General features: G+C 42.6%; 1 pseudogene; it reads right to left on the bottom strand.

The window, feature by feature from the left end:
• Nucleotides 1-1,795: 1,795 nt before the first annotated feature.
• The window catches only part of LOC135541644 (RNA-binding protein Raly-like), a 32,822-nt pseudogene continuing 20,793 nt past the window's right edge, over nucleotides 1,796-13,824 (bottom strand).

Here is a 13,824-nt window from a genome sequence, read left to right as displayed (position 1 = left end):
TGGCAATCATACCGTAAGCCTATGGGTAATTGGGCTCCTTAAATGAAAAATGAATGTTTTAATGCATAATGTCAGAGAAATTGCGCTGCTATTAACCAAGTATAAAGTATGCCATTACTCAATAGGGCTATATTTCTGACTACAGTTGGAAGAAGAGACTTCTTTGCCCAGGAGAGTTGGTAGGAGGGAATTGGTTAAGCTGTATGGTGCATATGTACAGTTCACGTGTTGATATTTTTTCAGAAGTAGTACATACATAATTAAGATAGTGGTTGTGTAGGAAGTCACACTATGCTTTCCTTAAAGTGTACAGTATGCTAATTGCCTGGGATTGATAAATTACAAGTTAGAATGGGAAAACAATGCTTACCAATTAATTGTTATTTTCTTCAACATTCACTAAAATAACCATTATGTGGCAACCGGAACCAGGAAGTTAGTCACCTGGGAAATACCCAACAAATATCAATGGAAACAGAACTAAAATAAAACATTACTTATTGAACATGCCTAAATAGAGCTTTAGAAATAAAAAAGCAGGCCTGACTAGTGTTTACTTACTAACTTGCTGTCAAACTGGCATTCCATCTGTTCTTTATGTGGGCCAGCCTGTTCCCCATCTACCCAAATACTTTTTGTTCTGCCAATCCTGTTCAGGCGAGGTGAGGTGAGGTTGAACATGGCCTTGATCAGGTGAAAAAGCTAGAACTTCCACGTTTATATTAAACAGATCCAGGACACCTGGATATTTCTCAAAGCATGAGTATTAATGACTTGAGTAAACATTTTGAATCAATCCCATATTCTCCAATAGTTAAAGCAAGTTAATTTGAAACTGGGTCAATCCCAGCAGGAAAAACTGGTAGCAACCAGAAAAATATGTATTTTTTTAGTTGCAATCTGGTTATATGTCCAAAATGTATTTTTGCCATGAAAAATATTTACCTGATTGTAACAGAGACCAGTTGTTTGTAATCTGGTTATATTATGGGCTCTATAAAATATGTATCACTGAAGCTTTACATTTAATAGACATTTCTGATTGAGCTGACATTTGCAGTGTTTACTGTGAATGGAGTCTCCGCTAACGTGGGAACATTGCCTTTAAATGTCAATCACGCTGTAACGCTGAACTTCCATGATAAGAATAAGGCATTTTGTCTTCTTAACCAGAAAAAGACAAGATGTGTTCCACATTTTGCCTGCTGGGAAATATTACTGACCTGTTAACTCTAACCCAGTGGTAAACAGACCAGGAACGTTGTTAATAATTCTCTTTAATGTAAGTTAACTTGCTTCTTCACCCTGCTTCATGAAAACCCTGCCAGATTCTGCAGAGAGATTTGAAAGGATATGTGCAGGCCAAGTCAACAGCTTATTTACATGTGTAAAGATCTCTTTCAGAGGAATAGGCAGTCATTAAAAATAACAGTTGAATCGATCAGTATATAAATAAAAACAAGACTGAAGAGGAGGTAATGGGAAGGATGGACAAGAATGATGGTCAATTGGAGGGATCTGTAGCATTTCTTTCGCTCGTAGCAATCCTCAGTTTGAAATGTTCTGCTTGTTTTGGACGAGTGGGAACCCCATGGTTCTAGACATTTTTTAGAACTTTTAATTCCTGTATTAATTGTCTGGTGGTGTCAGCCAGAGGTGTAGTGGTTTTTTGAGATCTCAGTTTGAAGGGAGCGTCTTCCTCTCTGCTTGACAGTGCTGTCAGTCATCTGTGGCCAGTGTTGTGGGTTTTGACGGCACCCTATGGTTTGAGTGTCTTCCTGTAGAGTCTGTGGTACTAACACAGTTTCCAGTCAACAGTCTTTTCCAGCTCCCCGCTGACTGGACAAGAAAAGGAAGAGCAGTATTAAGATGTGTCTGAACATGGAGAGCACCAGAGCATACTGACCAAAAAAAGAAAAGAAAAACCTCTTGGCTGGATTACTGTCAATCCTCACATGTGTTTTTATTTTTCCTCAGTTGCTTTTTAAAGCCGAATAGCTAACATAAAATATTTTCCCCTTGACTTCAGAGACAAACAAAAGGAGGGAAAATTCCAGGCCACAGCCTAGCAAGAAAAGAGAGAGAACCTGGCTCTGGTACCAAAAACAGTGTTACAAATTAATAGATTTTACGGGTGAAAATACATTTAGAGTGCATCTTCATACTAAGACACAGCACCTGCTTATGGAGCTGAATGGAGGGACAGACTGCTGTAATCGTTAAGGTATGGTCTTGGAATTTATGGCTCTTTGGGGGCATACCCATTACAGCCCAGTCACTGCTGAGTCTGGGGCCTCTAGGGTTAATTGGTAACATAAAGTCATACTTTATGTGTCTAATACTCAAAACTGAGGCAAAAGGAAAATGGCTGCTCCTGCAGAACGCACATGAAAAGACAAGTTGTTCAACACAGTATGAACATTATACTTTCGTTAATGCCGTCAATGCAGTTGGACATTTTCAGATAGGCTCCATTCATACATTAGTTTTAGTTTTGAATAATAAGTAATTGATTGAATTGATACAGCTCTTTCCGAGGTGCCCACAGTGCTTTATATTGCATGGGGGGAACTCACTTCACCCACCGCCATAGTGTACTGTAGCATTCACCCGTGCAACAAACACACGGGACTATTACATAAGGCAATAATATACACAGGTTTAAAACAAAATTATTAGCCTTTCCTGCAAGGGTATAGACAGAACTTTGGGAAATGCTACCAACGGGGCCCTCCAGGGGTACTGGTCCGCAGTATCAGTATTTCCCAGACCATTATGTAGATATAGTGGCCAGCCCTGCTCGGTTGCCCCCCCGCCTCAAAGAGTTTGGTTTCTACACTGGACAAAAAATATAAACATAACAATTTCAAAGATTTTACAGAGTTACAGTTCATATAAGGAAAATCAGTCAATTGATATAAATGAGGCCCTAATCTATGGATTTCACATGACTGGGAATACAGATATGCATCTGTTGGTCACAGATACATAAAAAAAAGTAGGGGTGTGGATCAGAAAACCAGTCAGTATCTAGTGTGACCACCATTTGCCTCATACAGTGCGACACCTCATTTGCATAGAGTTGAAGTTGCTGGATATTGGTGGGAACTGGAATCCGCTGTCGTACACGTCGATCCAGAGCATCCCAAACATGCTCAATGGGTGACATGCCTGCGAGTATGCACGCCATTGAAGAACCGGGACATTTTCAATTCCAGGAATTGTTAACAGATCCCTGCGACAGTGGGCCTTACATTATCATGACGAAACCTGAGGTGATGGCGGAGGATGAATGGCACGACAATGGGCCTCAGGATCGTCAAGGTATCTCTGTGTATTAGCAAACCACTTGCCCACAACGCCATACACGTTGCCTGCCATCCAGCGTGCCTGTGGTCAAGACGATGAGCTTCCCTGAGACTGTTTCTGACATCAGTTTAATCAGTGTATGGATTATCTTGGCAAATTAGAAATGCACACTAACAGGGATGTAAAGAAATTTGTGCTCACACATGTTGCGTTCATATTTTTGTTCAGTATATTTGTTTCAGGTCATTCACTCAGTCCCTGATTAAAGGGGAAGGATGAAAACCAGCAGTGCTGTGGCTCACATCATGATGTACAGGTAACTGCCAAAATAATGGAAATTCAAACGTAAAGTGGCATTGGGACACCACGAGCCGCCAGAACAGCTTCAATGCACCTTGGCATAGATTCTGTGTTCTAAGTGTCTGGGAACTATTGGAAGGATCCGACAACATTCTTCTACAAGAAATTCCATAATCTGCTGTTTTTTTGTTGGTGTTGGAAAACACTGACAGGCGCAGCTACAGAACCAATTGGGTCGAGATCTGGCGACAGACACCCGTCCCATTTAATTCCCTATGCTCCTTGTCACTGAGATATCTTCTTCTCGCCATGGTAGCCAAACTAATGGGCAACTGGGCATTTTTATACATGACCCTAAGCATGATGTGATGTTAACTGCTTAATGAATTCAGGAATCGCAACTGTGTGGAAGCACATGCATTCAATATACTTTGTATCCCTCATTTACTCAAGTGTTTCCTTTATTTTAGTTACCTGTATGTTCAAATTTTATTTCTATAAAGGCTCAGATGTGAATCTCCCCATTTTACTGTATGAAAACAACCCCTCCTCAAGGGTCTGATTCAGTGTGGGAGCCGAATGGTCCAATACAAACACTCTCTGAGCGTCAACGTGTAGATAAATAAATGCATGTGTCCGTCGGGAAGCAGCCTGACGAACTGGGGAAATTGGTGTCCTGCTCTGCGTTCATTTGGCTTGGGTCTCCTGGGCCACACTGGGTGTTTGCTCAGAGGAGAAATGGGGAAATGTGATTGGCTGGGGATCGCTGCCACACCAAGGAGCCACACAAACACTGCAGAGCTCCATAAACAGCATACAGTGAAATCAAAAACTGATTACTGACGCTGTGGCGTGTTTGTCTTCTGAAAGCCTTGAAATATTGCAGTGGCTGATGTGGTTGAAACGCAATAAAGACTTTGCCTTTTCACCTTGAATACCAGATTAGAGAAAACAATCAGTATAATTTCCCTGATTTTGTTAACTTTTCCCACCTGGGTCAAGATTAATGCGGACAATTTCCCACTAAATATCTGTAACTGACACTGTGGCTTAGAGCCAAGTAAGACAGAAGTTGTTTTTAACTTTACTATAGTAAATGGGGGATTTGATACATTTTATCTTGAATCTTTGCTAGTACTGATGGATAGCAGGTTTTCCAGTAAGTATTATTGAGTTCTGGTGGATTTCTAGGTATGTATTCATACATTATCTACAGAACTCTCAGACAAATTCTGACAAAGAAAACGGATTAATCTTCAATTAAAATTAAATCTGCAAGCATAGTATATTTCATTGAATATTGTGCTGATCTTCAATTAAAAATTAGGCCTGCAAGCATAGTATATTTTATTCAATATAACTTCAGGTACAATAGTACTATTCCAAGAATAGTCCCTGTATCTACTTGATATATTCTTGTGTTGATAAATAAGTGGCTGGTTCTCCATGTTTTTCCAAGTATTATTGCTCATCCACCTAATTAAAAAAGACCTACATTGCAAGCTACCCAGACGTTATCCATGTGAGTGCTATAGCATTTATCCATGTTTCCAAACAAGTGAATAAAGCACTTTACCAGCTATACTTTTTTTTGCTGGGATTTATATAATGATTGACTAGCTAACACCATGATGTTTGGATCAGGCTGTCCAAGTAGTACACTGTGAATGTGCATCAGAGTAGTTCTGTTCTGACATATTTACCAATGCCCGGTGGCCATGCACATTTCCTGACAATCCAAACGGACACAGGTTCTTTACTTCACTTGAGTATTTTGACATTCAGAACAACTTGCCTTTTATTGCAGGATGGAGTCCATTTCTGAAAGGTGCTTGTTTTCCTGGGAAAAGACGTGAGGAGAAATGTAAGTGCCTACTGAGAGAATTTTATGTAATATCATGCGATATAATATATGGTTGGAGCAAACATTCATTCAGACAAGGAGTGGCGTTAGTACAATACTGTGCTGCAGCCAAAACACACGTCATCTGTGACCTCAAACACCCAAACACACTCCAACACCTCCGTCCACATCCATACTCCCTTCAGGATAATGCAGAGTTGCTGACTTGTAATTCCGAGTTGGATGACCGTTCAAAACAATTTTTCCCCAGTCGCAGCACGTTTTTCCCCCGAGTTCCAGGTTGTCTTGATCGTCTGTAACCCTACCCAGTGACCTTTCACTACAGCGGAGTGTTGTTTTAGGTTAACATTAGCCTAGTAGCTAGCATTTGGAACAACATATTTGGAGTAAACTTGAGTTGACCGTAAGCGTGTATCAATTGAAGAGTCACCTGAGAGGAATGAACGGGAGATAGCTAGGCTACTCATGATGATGTGTTGCTTGTTTTTGCTTTGGATGTGCTTTGAGAATGTTATGAAAAGCACTATAGAAATGAAATGTAATAGTATTATTATTATTATTATTATTATACCAAAGATGGTTTATTTAGTTTAGTAGAGCAAAAAGCTCAGAAGAACGCTAAGAGGCAAACACCTAAGCTTCAATAAAAAAGTGATAATAGTGAGCAGTGTGCAGGTTTCTTTTTTCTTTCAACTTATCTAGCTGTTACCATGCACCTGCAACAAGATAGGTCAGATGTGCAAGTGCATTTTTTTTATGTTGAAATGGGAAAGTAAAACACACCAACAGTAGATTTACCAATATCATATATATATATATATATATTACATACAAAAAAACACTTTTCAACGAGAACAGAATTCCACTTTGGGTTTAAACAAAGGACTTCACCAAAAACAGTACAAAATACATACAAAATGCATAAAACTACTTAATCATGGCCTCTAAAATGGCCATAAGGCATGCCTCCCTTGCATTCACCTTCTCCAACTTCCACATCTGGACCCTTCTGGAAGGGAGAGCAGCCCACAGCTGCACCTAGGGAGGATGAGGAGATGATAACCGGTGTGTTGATGGAGTGGCAGCCCCCCAGCACCTCATCAATCACCGCATACCACTCCCAGGATGTGGCTGTGGCCTCCCTTACCTTCGGTGCTGACTCCGGTGGAGGGAGCTTTTAACTCCTAAAAAATATGGAAAAGGATAGCTTTCAGCATCAAACATACTACATGTAAATACCTGTAAAAGGTAGTATGCCAATTGCAGTAAATTTTGTCTGGAACACGTGCACCTTTCTAACATGTATATCTTCACACTTACATGAATGTGCTGGTGAAGCATAGGAAATAGATGGGAAAGTGTTGTTGCTCTCAAAGAAAAATTTATTAGCCAAGTACAGCACAGCAATAAATGCCAAGATAACATACAGTAGCATACAGTGTATCTTTGGTTCTCCCACTTCTGATTCATCCATGCAGGTCACCAGGGAGATCATTCAAGATTGACGTCGAAATTGTCCCAAAGACATCAGGAAATGCCTTCAAAACCAGCCACTAGGGGCAATCAAGAGCACTTTTATCATCAAGTAGGCTTGGGTTTTGTTAGTGTTGTGGTGGATGGGCAAATGTTCAATCCCAGTCATGGACGTTGGTTAGATGTTTTTTGTTTTAACCCTATTGCAAACCCTAACCCTTACCTTAACCATTCGGAATGTGTGCCTAAACTTAAATCTTAACTTTGACGTTTGGAGTAACAGAACGATACAGAGTAGTAGGAGCAACAAAAACACTTAGAAATGTGACATTTGGAGAACGTGGATGAACGTCTAATTCTGCAGTGAGACTAAACACTTGTTGAGGTGACAGCTAGCTGCCCCTCTAGCTCACACTCGTTCAGGTAGATCCTGAAAAGACATAAGATGAAGCACAACATTAACCAAAACAATGAGTAAAGTAGAATTGTGTGAACTTTCTGTAGATAGCTAGGACTGCCACCTACTTTGTCGAATTGGAGTGTGAAGGTGAAACATTAATGAGTGCAGCTTACCATGACTTTCACTATAACAGGTCATGTGCAATAAAACTAGCTAGACCCATTCCTGCTGTAACCGTTCAGGTAGAAACTAATATTGCATAGCATGTGGCGAACATTACAATCAGCTCAACACAAATAAAATCGATGTGACAAATCAGAACTATATAGAAGAAAAGAGAAGTGGTGGGACCAGCACCGCCGTGGAAAATAGAAATGTAGGCTACCGCGTTACTAACATTAGGTACAGCTAGTGGCAGTGCATTGTGCAGTGGCAAGAAAGCTAACTATGGCCACATGACATGAAGCATTTATCCTGTTGTGTTCGCCACTGAATTAAATGAATTAATTACCTGGTATTGTCATCAGACCCCTCAATAGTTTGAACACAAGCCCTGGTATTTACAACAAGTAGCTAGGCTAATGTTAAAAAAAGTTGTCGCTCAACAGCAAGCAAGAAACCTTGTAGCTAACATTACTGTTTGAACAGTTCTAACTTCAATTTCTACTAAAGTGCGTAGCTAGGTAAAGGCACAGCAAGCTACTGATCAGATAGAACTGGTCAGACGTCCACACAGAACATCAGGAAAAAGGTTTGCCCACACAGAGTCAACCCTACCCCGCTCACACAGAACGGTCCGACAACTATTACCTAGTGATCCCATAACAAAATACTCACACAGAGTAACCCAGGGCATACCTGGCTAGCACATTTAAAATAATTGGAATTCACCACATCTGAGGGTCACTTAGACAAATCACACAGATACACAGAATGAGGTCCTTCTTCCAATAGGGCTTCACCAAGTACCGTGTTTCACCTAGAACACACAGTCCCCCTGGCCCCTCACCCCGACAGACCTCACCAAATCCCCACTGTGATCAATTCAGTGTCAGGAGGGCTCTTGGTCAATCGCAACCGGACAGTGCAGAGTATCTTTTGAGTCCACAAAACCCCTAGATTACTCTCCTCTGACTCGGCCCTGCTTACGCCGCCAAGGTGCCTTCACGCTCAGAGTATACGTAACAGGCATAATTAAAAAACTTGACTTCAAATCTGTGTGTGGTTCGCTCACCTTTTTCTTTAAAAATAAATCAGTTTGAGATGTGGTATCCACTCGGCTCGCTTCCTCTTAGATCAAAGGTTGGTCCATCTGCTTCATTCCCGAAGTGTGGTTCTCCCTGAGATCCCAAGTTTAGGGGATCCCTCATGCACGATTTATTTACCTAGATCGTAGGAACGATCACCGAGTGAAGATTCACATCCCCTCCTCGTCACCAAATGTCGTGGAAATTTCCTCTATTTTCCAAATCATGAGCGCAAACCACACACAAGTCAGAGTTAGTTATCAAAGTCCATCTTTAATTATATCAGCTCTATCACAATCTTGTGACTCTCAGATCAATTCAGTGTCTATCAATGAATTCTCTGAGAGTCCCTTCCACATTGCAATAGCATTTTGACTTTCAACAGTTCTAATCTCTAATGAAAAGTTGAGAGTCCCAACATAATGGCAAATGGGATCCTTTATAGCAAAGATACACAGGATAAGACAGCATCGGCATAATTCATTGTTCAGCTTTGTCTCCTTTCTCAAACTCAGAACCATAAACCAACCCTCCATATCAACAGGCATATATCAAATTGTCATTTAGATACAACCAATTCTAAATACAACCAATACTGGACAAACTCACGGAGAGCATAGAATGATTCCAGACACTGCCATCCTCCTTTCCCCGATGGGAAAAGTAGGGAGTGACTGGCACACCGACACAGTGGAGCAAAAGATATGTTTACACATGATGACACTTTGACCTCTCCCCTCTGCGGCCCATGCAACTTAGTCTTGACATAGAACAGATAACTGCAACCTCGCCACAGTATTATACAAAAACAAATTCTATGAGAGAAGTAACTTACAAGCATATGATGAATATAAAACATCTTATCTATGTTACCCACCAATTCTGATTATTCCCCAACAATTGCTGCGGCTGCAGAAAAAGAAGTTTTTCCTCCAGGTCTGCCCTGGTTCAGGGCCCTAACCTGGGTATCGGCAGTTTGCTGCGTTGTCTGGGGTTTAGGTCCCGTAAAGCCAGCATGTTGCCCCCTCCCCACTGTGAAGCTGGAATGATTAGCTGCAGAAACCAACGGGCTGCCCTTTACCAGGCCCGGGTCTGTGGGGCAGACAGAAGTATAAGGCTTACGCTGTGTGCACACAGCTTGCATCAACACGTTGCCGTATGGTAAATTGTACGCAATTGTCTCAATCCATGCTCCGCATCTTCACAGTCAAGATAACACAAAAACATAGCGAATAATTTTGTCCGTGTACCCTGCGATATTCAATATAACTTCTGATGTATACCATGAACAGAATTCCACAAATACAGCATGGTAATTTGCTGCAGCACACGTTAAGATGCCAAATTGGTTAATAGGCGATAAAATTAAGATAACGTTAGCTTGCCGTGTTGCCAAGTCTAGCTAGCCACAAGCTATGGTGTGTGTGTGTGTGTGTGTGTGTGTGTGTGTGTGTTTGTGTGTGTGTGTGTGTGTGTGTGCGTGCGTGCGTGCGTGCGTGAAAAATAGAGAGAGAAGTGCTTAAGGTAATTCATTTTTTTGGTCACTTTGTAGAAGATTAAGCATTTAGTAACCAAATACGGATACCTAAAGGAGAAAAGGCAGAGAAGCAAAGAAAGAGGACTGAGGCTGTAGCTAGCAACCACTGTTCTTGCCGTTTCTTGACCCATTTGTAAAATCACATCCCACAAGTGGGAATATGATAGCCAGGTGCAGGGACAAGACAGGACAGGAAGAGGGAGAGGAAGATGTTGGTATATGTTGTATTATGTATATGTTGTTTAATTGTTAGATATTACTTGTTAGATATTAATGCACTGGCGGAGCTAGAAACAAGCATTTTGCGACAACCGCAATAACATCTGCTAAACACTTGTATGTGACCAATACAGTTTGATTTGATGAGAACAACCAGCTAGAAGAGGACAGGGGAACGCTTGAGGTTGCTGTCTGGGAAGAGCCTAAGTCCACAGGAGGACATCCTGATGCCGACCCTGAGCACCACTCAAGCTACCAGACATCTGAAGCAAAGCACCTTTCAAGTCACCCACCACCCTAGACCACGTACCCGGAAACACCTTTCAGACACCTCTGACATCACTCCTTTCCAGCATCGCATCCTGACTGAATCGAATCAGATAACTTGTTCATTCCACCACCAGCTCCACTTACTGCATTGTCACTCAAAAAAAAAATGTCGTCCAACTCACCAGCTGCTCTATGATGCATCATTTAATTGGACATTTTATACATTGACACACACGAATATCATTATTATTCTCAAATGTAAAGTGGTGTTGTGTATGTACAGTGGGGAGAACAAGTATTTGATAACCTGCAAAATCGGCAGTGTTTCCTACGTACAAAGCATATAGAGGTCTGTCATTTTTTATCATAGGTACACTTCAACTGCAAATTAATTACTTAAAAATCATACAATGTATTTTCTGGATTTTTGTTTTAGATTCCGTCTCTCGCAGTTGAAGTGTACCTATGATAAAAATGACAGACCTCTACATACACTGTACGTAGGAAAACCTGCTAATACTTGTTCTCCCCACTGTATATACAGTGCCTTGCGAAAGTATTCAGCCCCCTTGAACTTTGCGACCTTTTGCCACATTTCAGGCTTCAAACATAAAGATTTAAAACTGTATTTTTTTGTGAAGAATCAACAACAAGTGGGAGACAATCATGAAGTGGAAATAAATACAATCCACCTGTGTGTAATCAAGTCTCCGTATAAATGCACCTGCACTGTGATAGTCTCAGAGGTCCGTTAAAAGCGCAGAGAGCATCATGAAGAACAAGGAACACACCAGACAGGTCCGAGATACTGTTGTGAAGAAGTTTAAAGCCGGATTTGGATACAAAAATATTTCCTAGCTTTAAACATCCCAAGGAGCACTGTGCAAGCAATAATATTGAAATGGAAGGAGTATCAGACCACTGCAAATCTACCAAGACCTGGCCGTCCCTCTAAACTTTCAGCTCATACAAGGAGAAGACTGATCAGAGATGCAGCCAAGAGGCCCATGATCACTCTGGATGAACTGCAGAGATCTACAGCTGAGGTGGGAGACTCTGTCCATAGGACAACAATCAGTCGTATATTGCACAAATCTGGCCTTTATGGAAGAGTGGCAAGAAGAAAGCCATTTCTTAAAGATATCCATAAAAAGTAAAATCCATAAAAATGTATACGGAGACTTGATTACACACAGGTGGATTGTATTTATCATCATTAGTCATTTATTAGTCATTGGATCATTCAGAGATCCTCACTGAACTTCTGGAGAGAGTTTGCTGCACTGAAAGTAAAGGGGCTGAATAATTTTGCACGCCCAATTTTTCAGTTTTTGATTTGTTAAAAAAGTTTGAAATATCCAATAAATGTCGTTCCACTTCATGATTGTGTCCCACTTGTTGTTGATTCTTCACAAAATAATACAGTTTTATATCTTTATGTTTGAATCCTGAAATGTGGCAAAAGGTCGCAAAGTTCAAGGGGGCCGAATACTTTCGCAAGGCACTGTATATATTTTACACTACCTTTCAAAAGTTTTGAAAGAAAATCAATTGTTTTGTCCATTACCATAACATCAATTTGATCAGAAATACGGTGCAGACTGTTACGGCTTTCTAGGTGCGAAGGAGAGTCGGACCAAAATGCGGCGTGTAGATTACGATCCATGTTTAATAAACAAACGTAAAACACGAATCAATTACAAACACTACAAAACAAAGAACTTAACGAAAAACGAAACAGCCTATACTGGTGTAAATAAACACAGAACAAGGACATCAGGACACTAAGGACAATCACCCACGAAACACTCAAAGAATATGGCTGCCATTTTATGGTTCCCAATCAGAGACAATGATAAACACCTGCCTCTGATTGAGAACCACTTCAGACAGCCATAGACTCAACTAGAACACTCCACTAAGCTACAATCCCAATACAAACACACCACATACAAAAACCCATGCCACACCCTGGCCTGACCAAAGAAATGAAGACAAACACAAAATACTTCGACCAGGGCGTGACAGAACCCCCCCCCAAGGTGCGGACTCCCAGACGCACACCAAACACCATAGGGGAGGGTCCGGGTGGGCGTCTGTCTATGGTGGCGGCTCCGGCGCGGGACGTGGACCCCACCCTATCAAAGTCTTAGTCCCTCCTCCTCGCGTCCTTGGACAGTCCACCCTAACCGCCGACCATGGCCTAGTAGTCCTCACCCTGAACCCCACTGGACTGAGGGGCAGCTCGGGACTGAGGGACAGCTCGGGATTGAGGGACAGCTCAGCACTGAGAGGAAGCTCAGCACTGAGAGGAAGCTCAGGCAGGTAGTTGGATCTGGCAGATCCTGGCGGGCTGGCGGTTCTGGCAGATCCTGGCTGACTGGCGGATCTGGAAGAGTCTGGCTGACTGGCAGATCTGGAAGAGTCTGGCTGACTGGCAGATCTGGAAGAGTCTGGCTGACTGGCAGATCTGGAAGAGTCTGGCTGACTGGCGGATCTGGAACGGATCTGGCTGCTCCATGCTGACTGGCGGATCTGGCTGCTCCATGCTGAGCGGCTCTGGCTATTCCATGCTGACTGGCTGTTCCATGCTGACTCTGCTGAACTGACGGCTCTGGCTGCTCCATGCAGACTGGACTGGCGGATCCTGCAGACTGGCGGATCTGGCTGCTCAATGCTGACTGGCGGCTCTGGCTGCTCTGGCAGCTCTGGCAGCTCCATGCAGACTGCCAGCTCTGGCGGCTCTGGACTATTCCATGCTGCAGACTGGCAGCTCCTTGCAGACTGGCTGTTCCATGCATACTGACAGCTCTGGCTGCTCCTGGCAGCTCTGGCTGCTCCATGCAGACTGGACTGACTGCTCCATGCGACTGACAGCTCTGGCTGTTCCATGCAGACTGGCAGCTCTGGCGGCTTCTTGCAGACTGGCAGCTCTGGCGGCTTCTTGCAGACTGGCGGCTCTGGCTGCTCTGGCTGGCAGCTCTGGCTGCTCCAGACTGGCAGCTCTGGCAGCTCCATGCAGACTGGCAGCAGCCCTTGCAGACTGGCAGCCCCTTGCAGACTAGCAGCTCCTTGCAGACTGACAGCTCTAGCTGCTCCATGCATACTGACATCTCTGGCTGCTCCATGCAGACCGACAGCTCTGGCTGCTCCATGCAGACCGACAGCTCTGGCTGCTCCATGCAGACTGACAGCTCTGGCTGCT

Source organism: Oncorhynchus masou, chromosome 6, assembly GCF_036934945.1.
Source record: "Oncorhynchus masou masou isolate Uvic2021 chromosome 6, UVic_Omas_1.1, whole genome shotgun sequence".
Classification (NCBI taxonomy): Eukaryota; Metazoa; Chordata; class Actinopteri; order Salmoniformes; family Salmonidae; genus Oncorhynchus; species Oncorhynchus masou.
Note: the sequence above shows the minus strand (reverse complement) of the source record. Positions and strands in the feature narration are given on the sequence as shown.